Source organism: Onychomys torridus, chromosome 19 (assembly GCF_903995425.1).
Source record: "Onychomys torridus chromosome 19, mOncTor1.1, whole genome shotgun sequence".
Classification (NCBI taxonomy): domain Eukaryota; kingdom Metazoa; phylum Chordata; class Mammalia; order Rodentia; family Cricetidae; genus Onychomys; species Onychomys torridus.
Window position 1 is genome coordinate 10,776,228 of NC_050461.1, and position 9,940 is coordinate 10,786,167.

Below are 9,940 nucleotides of genomic sequence, written 5' to 3' on the forward strand. Positions count from 1 at the left end.
GAGCAGGGATCTCAGGAGTTCAAAGTCATCTTCAGCTAAGGATTAAGTCTTAGGCCAGGTTGAGCTACATATTGCCAGCTGTAGGAAAGGGTGCCAGGGTCACTGATGAGTACCACTATGCCCAGTTTTATGCATTCAGGGTTCTTGGGTTGAAGCTCAGGGCTTTGAGGATGCTGGGCAAGCCCTCTTCTTACCGACTGAACTCTACCTCCAGCCCAAGTCAAATTTTTAAAAAACCCATTCATCTTCTGATGATCTGCACAATGAAAACTCAGTATGTTGAAAGGAAAAAATTTAAAGGAAGTGTATTTTCACTTGCAATCACATTGCAAGACTTTTTTTTTTTTCTTCAGACCTTAACCAGAAAGATGGCAGCAAGCTGACAGAGGGTGTGAGACATTACTGAAACAGTAAGTCCTGTTCTAGAAGTCCATCTGGTAGGAAGCCATTTTTCACAGAGGGAAGCTCAGAGGGGCGAGGTTGTTGCCGAGGTTTAGGTATGTGCACAGATTTGCCCTCTTAAATATGAGAAAGAGGTGTGTTCCAAAGATGTGTGCTTAGAAACAGGCACGAGAGTTTAATTGTTGCTATAAAACTCTTGCGCATAGTTTGCAACGAGTCATCTTGCTTTCTGATTCTGTCACACTAATCTGTGGAGTGACAGGGTGTAACCTCCTACACGGGGGTTAGGCTCTCAGAGCAAGCATGGGAACCTCAGTGAGCTCAACAAGTGTCATTATCCCCGACTGTCCACCTACACTTGCTACCAGAGCTCATGACTATGACAGTTTTAATCTAAGGGCATCTGTGTTGATTGCCCCATGGATCCTTAGTAGGCTCTTTCATGGCTTTGTTTGTTTGTTTGTTTGTTTGTTTGTTTTTTCGAGACAGGGTTTCTCTGTAGCTTTGGAGGCTGTCCTGGAACTCGCTTTGTAGACCAGACTGGCCTCGAACTCACAGAGATCCGCCTGCCTCTGCCTCCCTAGTGCTGGGATTACAGGTGTGCACCACCACCACCTGGCGGCTTTTTTTTTTTTTTAAGTATTTATTTTATTTCATGTGTGTGAATGTTTTGCTTGCATGTAGGTATGTATAGTGTGTGTGTGTGTGTGTGTGTGTGTGTGTGTGTGTGTGTGTGTGTTCAGAAGAAGCTGTCAAAACCCCTGGAACTGGAGTTATAGGTGGTTGTGATCTATCACGTGGGTGCTGAGAATCAAACCCGGTTCCTTTAGAAGAGCAGCAATTGCTCTTAACTGCTGAGCCATCTCTCCAGCCCCCAGGCTTATAGTTATTGACTGCAAGAGAACTGAGGGTTTGCACTGAGGTCTGGCTAGATGGATCCCTGACAAGTGAAAGGACTAGACTGTGTGGATGCATGGTGTTGACACGAGCACAGCCATGTTGAGAACCCCCAATATCTCACACCCCAGGGAAGGCTCTGAGGGATGGGAAAGCCTTCCTCTGGTCCAAGTGTGAGTGTTTATGAATAATTGAGCAGAGAAACTATGAAGCACACCTTCCTCTTCCAGGATGTACACAGCCTGCAACTCCTCTCCTATAGAGATTAACTATGCTTGTCCTTTTTCCAGCTGCACACAATAAACCCATCTCCTTGGTTTGGATGTATCCAAATTCTGAGATGTTTGGCTGCTGCTGGTGGTGCATCTCCATCAGACCATCCAGCTCACCTAGTCACAGCTTTTCTGTACTTGTGTCTGTCTGTGTGTCTGTCCTTTCTTCATTCTCTGTTGCTCCAGCTAGGTCAGTCCCTAAGTCCATCCAGGTAGTGGCAGTAGATGCTAGTAGACACTACTGAGCATCACTGGGTGATAGACACCAACGAATCATTGCAAGAGAGAAGTTGAACTCAGTGTATACATATCTGATACACACTCCAATTTAATTACAGCTTCAGCAGAATGGGAAATGGCTGAGAAAACAACCTGGTAATGAAAGTGTAGATGATAAAAATAAATTGTTAGGAGTTCAGAGGTAGTCACTTTATAAAAAGATTTGTGTGTGTGTGTGTGTGTGTGTGTGTGTGTGTGTGTGTGTGTTCCACAAAACTCATGTGGAGATCAGAGGAAGCAGCCTACCTCTGCTGAGCCTTCTCTCTGGCTCCAGAAGCAGTCATTTTAGAACTCTAAATTGGTCCTTCACCTACAAGTAAAGCAACTGTGTTTAATTCTTCCCACTCTGAAAGAACACCCTTCCTTCTGGGGCTTGGGAAGGACAAGTATCTTTGCAGAGCCCAGTGACTCCAGAATGAGCCAAGTATGGGCCTGCTTTCCTTTTCCATCAACCAGAGCCCCACACTACTCTTTGGTAAGTATCTGTTGGCTGTATTAATTGTTCTTGCAGCTAGATTTTTATCTACCATTGTTCAAGTGAGAAGCTACAACAATTTGAAAATGATGCTATCACCAGCAATTATTATCTGTCTGAGTGGGTGTTGCTGAAAAGACCGATACTAGATTATAGTTACCCCGCACAGAATGTATTTTCCAGTTGAGAAGTTAGGGCTGGCTGGGCAAGGTGGCTTACACTTGTAATCCCAGCACTCAGGTGTAAGGCAGGGGTCAAAGGTGGAGGCTGGAGGATCTGAAGGTCAAAATTTGTCTTAGCTACCTGGCTAGTTCAAGGATGGCCTGGGCTGCACGAGACCATTTCAACCCTCCAACCACCACCACTAAAGTTAGAAGTTATCATACCCAATCCAGTCTGAGATCACACCGCAACACTGTCCTAAATTGTCCAGGACCCACTTCCAGGACACCCGCACGGTTTCAAGTGGTCGGTGCTGAGGTTCATCTCACTGTCAAGGATGGGGGCAAGAGTTCTAACTCAGCTTGCTCTTGGCATGTTTTTCTTCTATGAGAGTCTAGCACACCTCCTGGAGATGGGAGTAGGGAGGAAGAAAAAGCCTTAGAGCTAAAACCAGCTCCTCAGAGACTTGGGACAGGAGACAATAACTTGGCCAAAGGATTATTGCTACAACAAGCTTTGTGCTTTGTTATCCATTGTAGCTACCCAAACACTTTCTGGGAAGTGAGAAACACCGTGAGACTCATTTGAATCCCTGCCCTTTTTATGTGAGCTTTAATTATGGGGAAGCTGAAGGAAGGGCTGAGAATGAGCAGGGATCCTCTGGCTCAGCAGAGGTGATGAGCTTTGTGTGGTTTATTGTAAGGCACCATCCTGGTCTGAGCTGTCTGTGACTCTGAATCAGGAGAGAAAGAAGCACAAACTATGGCTGAGTTGTCTTCAGTGAGTCAAGCTTTGTGGAGGAATTTTCTGTTTTGTTGGGAAGTGGAAAGCTAAAAGCCTGGCAAGGCAAACAGATACAACATTAGCCCAGCGAGGCTGTGTTCTAGTCTCAGCATCACACACACACAAACATGCACATAGACACACAGAGACATACAGACACACACACAGAGACATACACACACACATATACATATACACAGACACCCATATACATACATATACACAGACACGCACATATACACACACACCTAAACACACACACTTCAGATATAGGGTCCCTAGTCTGAAGAATTTCTGCTCTTACTGTAGATGATAAACACAATACACAAAATTTACTTTAATAATTCAAAGACACTTATTAATATGTCTCAGTCAGAGTCAGCTTACTTCTCTAGGGAAGAAATAGGATTAACTTGATGTCAGGCAGTGGTGGCACATGCCTTTAATCCCAGCATTCAGGAGGCAGAGGCAGGTGGATCTCTGTGAGTTCAAGGCCAGCCTGGTCTACAGAGTGAGATCCAGGAAAGGCGCAAAGCTACACAGAGAAACCCTGTCTCCAAAAACAAAAACAAAAACAAAAAAAAAACAAAACCCAAAAGATTAACTTGAACAAGGATCAAAAATGAGGTCACAAAAAAAAAAGGCTGGAGAGATGGCTCAGTGGTTATAAGCACTGACTGCTCTTCCAAAGGTCCTGAGTTCAATTCCCAGCAACCACATGGTGGCTCACCACCTGTATGAGATCTGGTGCCCTCTTTTGGCCTGTAGGGACACATGCAGGCAGAATACTGTATACATAATAATAAAATAAATAAATAAATCTTTAAAAAAAAAAAAAAGAGTCACCCTGCCAGGCGGTGGTGGCACACACCTTTAATCCCAGCACTCAGGTGGCAGAACCAGGCGGATCTCTCTGAGTTCGAGGCCAGCCTGGGCTACCAAGTGAGTTCCAGGAAAGGCGCAAAGCTACACAGAGAAACCCTGTCTCAAAAACCAACCAACCAAACAAACAAACAGTCACCCTAACCAAGAATAGGAGTGAAAAGAAAGGTGTCACCACTCACTTAAACCTCTCTACAATGTCACTCTCACACACAAAAAAAAAATTTTTTTTTTAAATTCTGGGGACTTGTTGCTCTTGTGGAGGACTAGGGTTCAATTCCCAGCACCCACAAGTCAGTTTGTAGCCATTCATAGCTCCAATTCCAGGAAGCACACGATACACAGACACCCATGTGAGCAAAATACTCATACCAATACAGTAAATAAATATAAGAATATTCCGCCGAGGTAAGCAGATTCCATGTCCTATAATCAAGACAACTACCCATTCATCAGTTCGGCAGCACAGAGGAAACACGGCACAGTCCAAGGGAGACAGAAAAGAAAACGACACAAGGCGTTTACAACGAGGTCAAGAAAACGCACACACAAGCACCAACACATATAAAAAGTGCAAGCAATGTGGCTCGGAGCTGTGGCTCAGGGAATGAGGGTAGATTGGAGTCAGCTGCAGGACGAGGTTCCTGGAGCAGTAAAGAGCCTGGAGGAGAGGCTTGCAAATGCCTGGCACCAGAGAGAGAGCAAGGTGCTGATCACCCCGGTGGTTAGGAAGGCACTGCTGTTGGCTGAAAAGGAAGGCTGTAGACTGTGATATGGTATTTGAGGTTCTGATACCGATCGACTTGTCATCCACATTTAAAGCTTCTGACAGTGTAAGCACAACAGTTGTCTCCCTCCCTCTCCTCCTTCCTCCTTCCTCTTCCCCCTCCTCCCCTTCTTCCCCCTCCTCCCCTCCCCTCCCCCCCCCTCCCCCTCCCTTCCCTCCCTCCCCCCCCTCCTTCTTTTATTTTTAATTACTTTTATTTTTTTTCAAGTCAGGGTTTCTCTGTGTAGCCCTGGCTGTCCTGGAACTCATTGTGTAAACCAACCTGGCTTCGAACTCACAGAGAGCTGCCTGCCTCTGCCTCCTGAGCAGTGGGGTTAAAGGCGTGTGCCACCAAGCTGGCCTTTTCTTCTTTTTGGTGCTAGGGAGGGATGGCACCTAGGGCCTCAGGGCATATGTATATGTTCTACCACTGAGCTGTATACACTCACACCCACAATTTTGTTCTTAGAACTTGAACATTCTGGGGTTGAGGATTTAGCTCAGTGGTAGAGCGCTTGCCTAGCAAGTGCAAGGCCCTGGGTTTGATCCTCAGCTCTGAAAAAACAACAACAACCAACCAAACAACCAAACAAACAAAAAAAACAAGAACTTTAACATTCTTTTTTGAAAGATGTTAATAATAAAATATCAAACCAAACTCCCTATCTATCTATCTATCTATCTATCTATCTATCTATCTATCTATTTGAGGCAAGGTCTCACTGTGTAGCCCTGGCTAGCCTGGAACTTAAGAAGTAGATCACAGAGATCCACCTACCTCTGAGTGCTAGTACTAAAGGTGCTTGCCACCACAATGGGCCCAGGACAAACTATTGGTAATACTGGCCAGGCAGGAGAAATAACACACATAATCTCAGCACTCGGGAGGCAGAGACAGGAGAATTCTTGAGAGTTCCAAGCCAGTTTGGGTTACATAGTGAGTTCTAGGCCAGTCTGGGCTACAGAGAGTCCCTGTGTCAATGATAACAAACATGACAAATATATACATAACAAATAAACAAATAGACAACATTCTTGAGCATTATGGTTCATACTTTGGGTTTGTTTGTTTTTGTTGTTGTTTTTTCAAGATAGGGTTTCTCTGTGTAGCCCTGGCTGACCTGGAACTCCTCTGTAGACCAGACTGGCCTTGAACTAAGAGATCTGCCTGCCTCTGCTTCTAGAGTGCTAGGATTAAAGGTGTGTGCCCACCTTTAATAACCTGGTTTATGGTTCACACTTATCCTAGTCTTTGGGAGATAGGAACAAGAAGATCAGGAGTTCTAGGTCAGTCTCTGCTACGAGACAGCTTGAGGCTAGCCTAGAGCACACTAGACTCTGTCTTAAAGAAAAACAACAACAACAACAACTAAATAGGCATGGTATTCCACACTCAGGAAGACAAGGCAAGGGAGTCTCTAAGAGTTCAAAGCCAGCCTGGTCTATGTAGTGAGTTTCCGCACCAGCCAAGGGCTATATGGTTTAACCCTGTCTCAAAAACAAAAACAAAACAAACAAGCAAACAAAAAACAAAAACAAACAAACAACAACAAAAAATGTGCCAACAACAACAACAAAATTTGTCTGGGAGATGGCTCAGTTGGTAAAGTGTTTGCCACACAAGCAGGAAGCCCTGAGGTTAATCCCAGCAAGCATTAGAAAGCCAGGCACGGGGGCTGGAGAGATGGCTCAGTGGTTAAGAGCACTGGCTGCTCTTCCAGAGGACCTGGGTTCAATTCCCAGCACCCACATGGCAGCTCACAACTGTCTGTAACTCCAGATGCAGGGAATCTTACACCTTCACATTAATCTACATAAAATAAATTTTTAAAAATCTTGAAAAAAAAAAAAAAGCTAGGCATGACAGATCTCTAAGTTCCAGGCCAGTCAAGTGAGACTCCTCCCACTCCCCACCCCACATACAGAAAAGGGAAATAAAAAGAAAGAAAGAACACATAAAGCTGGGCATGAGCCGGGCGGTGGTGGCACACGCCTGTAATCCCAGCACTCAAGAGGCAGAGGCAGGCAGATCTCTGTGAGTTTGAGGCCAGCCTGGTCTACAGAGCTAGTCCAGGACAGGCTCCAAAACAACACAGAGAAACCCTGTCTCGAAAAACCAAATAAATGAATGAATGAATGAATGAATGAATGAATGAATGAATAAACAAACAAACAAACAAACAAACAAATAAATAGTGTGCGCTCTTGTAGAGGACCCAAATTCCAGTTCCAGGGAATCTGACGCCCTTTTCCGGCATTCTCAGGTACCAGCACTCACATGCACATATCCCACTAAGCACGCGCACACACACACACACACACACACACACACACACACACACACACACAAGTTCAAATTCTGAAAACATATTTAAGAACATAGATTTACTTAGACCACCTCCAATAATGGAAAGTGTATTTTAAGGCCATACATGAGATAAGATTATCAGAGGAAATGAACAGCAGCAATATGGCTGGGAATTAATGGAAAGGAGCGAGGTCTGTGCACATTACGAACCAGGCTTCTGTGTTTCTCATGCCTGCCCCAGGCATGCAGTACTCCCCACCGTGAGGGTGTGTGTTGCCATCCTTCTCTGTCTCGGTGACTGTGAGCCAACCACCCCATGTTCTCATAACTTCTGCTGACTCACAATTTCAGCTTGCTCATAATCTCACTTTACCCAGTGTTCAACCTCTCTTCCTCACAGCCAGCAGACTGACTCTTCTGCGTCCCAGTCCAAATTCTTGTCAGAGAAAAAAAAAAATGAATCTGACTAGGCCTGACAAGGTTTTCAAATTTCACTGAGCATTAAAATGTCCTGGAGATTTTAAGCCACCAATTCGGGTCTACCCAGGAGTTGTTATTTAGTATTCTTGGGTAGGGCCTGAAAATTTGCATTTTTGACATAACCCCAGCTAATGTTGAATACAATGCCCTGGGAACCACCCTTGAAAACCACTGTTCTGGTTAATCATCCAGATAGATAACTAGGGCAAGCTACCTCATGTCATCAATGCCATTCATCTGAACTGACTCTCGGCTCATAACCGGAGATGTTCAATTCCGTCCCCCCTCCCCTTTAATCTATTCTGTAATTTTAGTACTAAACATGAAGACAAGATTGCCTTTATTACAAATTTCTTGTGAGCTAGAAAATCCAAAGATCTACTCCAATTATTGCCTTCTAACCAGACAACCCCAGATTCTATTTACATTCTTTCAAGTTACGGCATTTAATCTCCGACTTGAGGCATCTAGAGCTCACAGAATACTTGAGGCTCATACTTGCTTCTCTGAGTCAATTTAAAGAATTATATAATAAGATCACCCATATACATTCAAACTGCACACATTCCGTATAGACAAGTTTGGAAGTACTCCCCCAGCATAGGAAAAATGGAAGAACTATAATATCACAGTCTCCTGCAGAGATTGTCCATAATGAGTGCTGGACACTTTAGTCTCAAGGAATAGCTTCCACATTTGCTGCATGGCATTATCAGCAGCAGTAAGGACTGTGGACAATTAGGTCTCAATTGACTGTCCTATTTTTTTTTTCCCTATTCCGGCATTCTCAGAAGTATACCACCCAAGATACAGGCAAAAATGGCCCACTATTTTCCTCGTCCTCGTTTCTATTAAGACGTCTTAGTTTTTCTTCAGTCTGCACACATCTTTTCACCTTTGCTATAGGATCATTCTTTACCAACAGTGATGTCTGGACCCTTGTCTTGGGAAAAGCGCATTGAACCTTCCTCAAGATTTTTTCACGTCTGTCCTCAACGTCCTGCTCCTTCCCCTGTGTGGACGTCCTGGTTGAGTGGAAAAAGCTTCTTGGGTAAGGGTCAGCTTTCCCAGATCCCTTTGCTAGCATTTTTGGCTTCTGAGTCATCAGAGGACTCTTGTTGGAAGTTCACCTGAGGAGATCTCCAGTTCACACTGGGGTCAAGCGTCTCCGATGGCTCCATGGCGATGGGCAGGAGCCTCAAAAGCTAGCTCCAATCAAAACTGCCTAGGAAAGACCAAACTCCACCGAGCAGAGGTGAAGTGGCCCTTTCTTTTATTGACCTCATCATCACATGGGCAGTCCCCAAGCCTTACTCTGAGCAGCTATGTCTCTGACACATCTGTTCTTTAGCCTTTGACTCACCCAGGATCCGCTGGTCCTCCCCAAAGCAGCTTCCTATTCTGAGTCACCTCACACACCACTGCCAGGGTCTCCTCCACTGGCAGCCCTCATGCTTTATGACTTATTGATGACAAATAAACGTGTGGAACATTTTGTACATTTTGCTTTTATTATTTTATTTGACTTTTAAAAATATTCATTTTAGATTAATATTTATGTGTGTGTGCCTGAGTGAGTTTATGTGTACCTTGTGCGCCTGTCTCAGAGCCCAGAAGCTATGTATCATAACCACTGAACTGGAGCTTCAGGTGGCTGTGAGCCATCTGATATGAGTGGTGGGGACCTAACTAGGTACTCTTAACCGCTGAGCTCTATCTTACTTCTTTAAAAAAGTTGTGTATATATATGTGATGTGTATGGAGGGTACAAATGCCACAGCAGGTTTGTAGAGGTTGATGGGCAATCTTGTGGAGTCGTCTCTTTCCTTCCAGTTCATTCCAGCATTGATTGAACTCTGTTTGCTAGGCTTGCCTGGTAAGTGCCTTCACCTGCTGAACCACTGTTGCGGACTATCAGCTTAACTATGTAAAGATATGTTGCATTTGTTTATGCTGCATTTATTTAATTACATAAGGGTGTGTTGCTTTTGTTTATGTTGCATTTGTTTAACTATGTAAAGATGTGTTGCTGTTTCACCTTGCCTGCCTAAGGCACCTGATTGGTCTAATAAAAAGTTGAGGCTGGGCGGTGGTGGCGCACGCCTGTAATCCCAACACTCGGGAGGCAGAGCCAGGTGGTTCTCGGTGAGTTCGAGGCCAGCCTGGTCTACAGAGCAAGTTCTAGGAAAGGCACAAAGCTACACAGAGAAACCCTGTCTCAAAAAACAAAACAA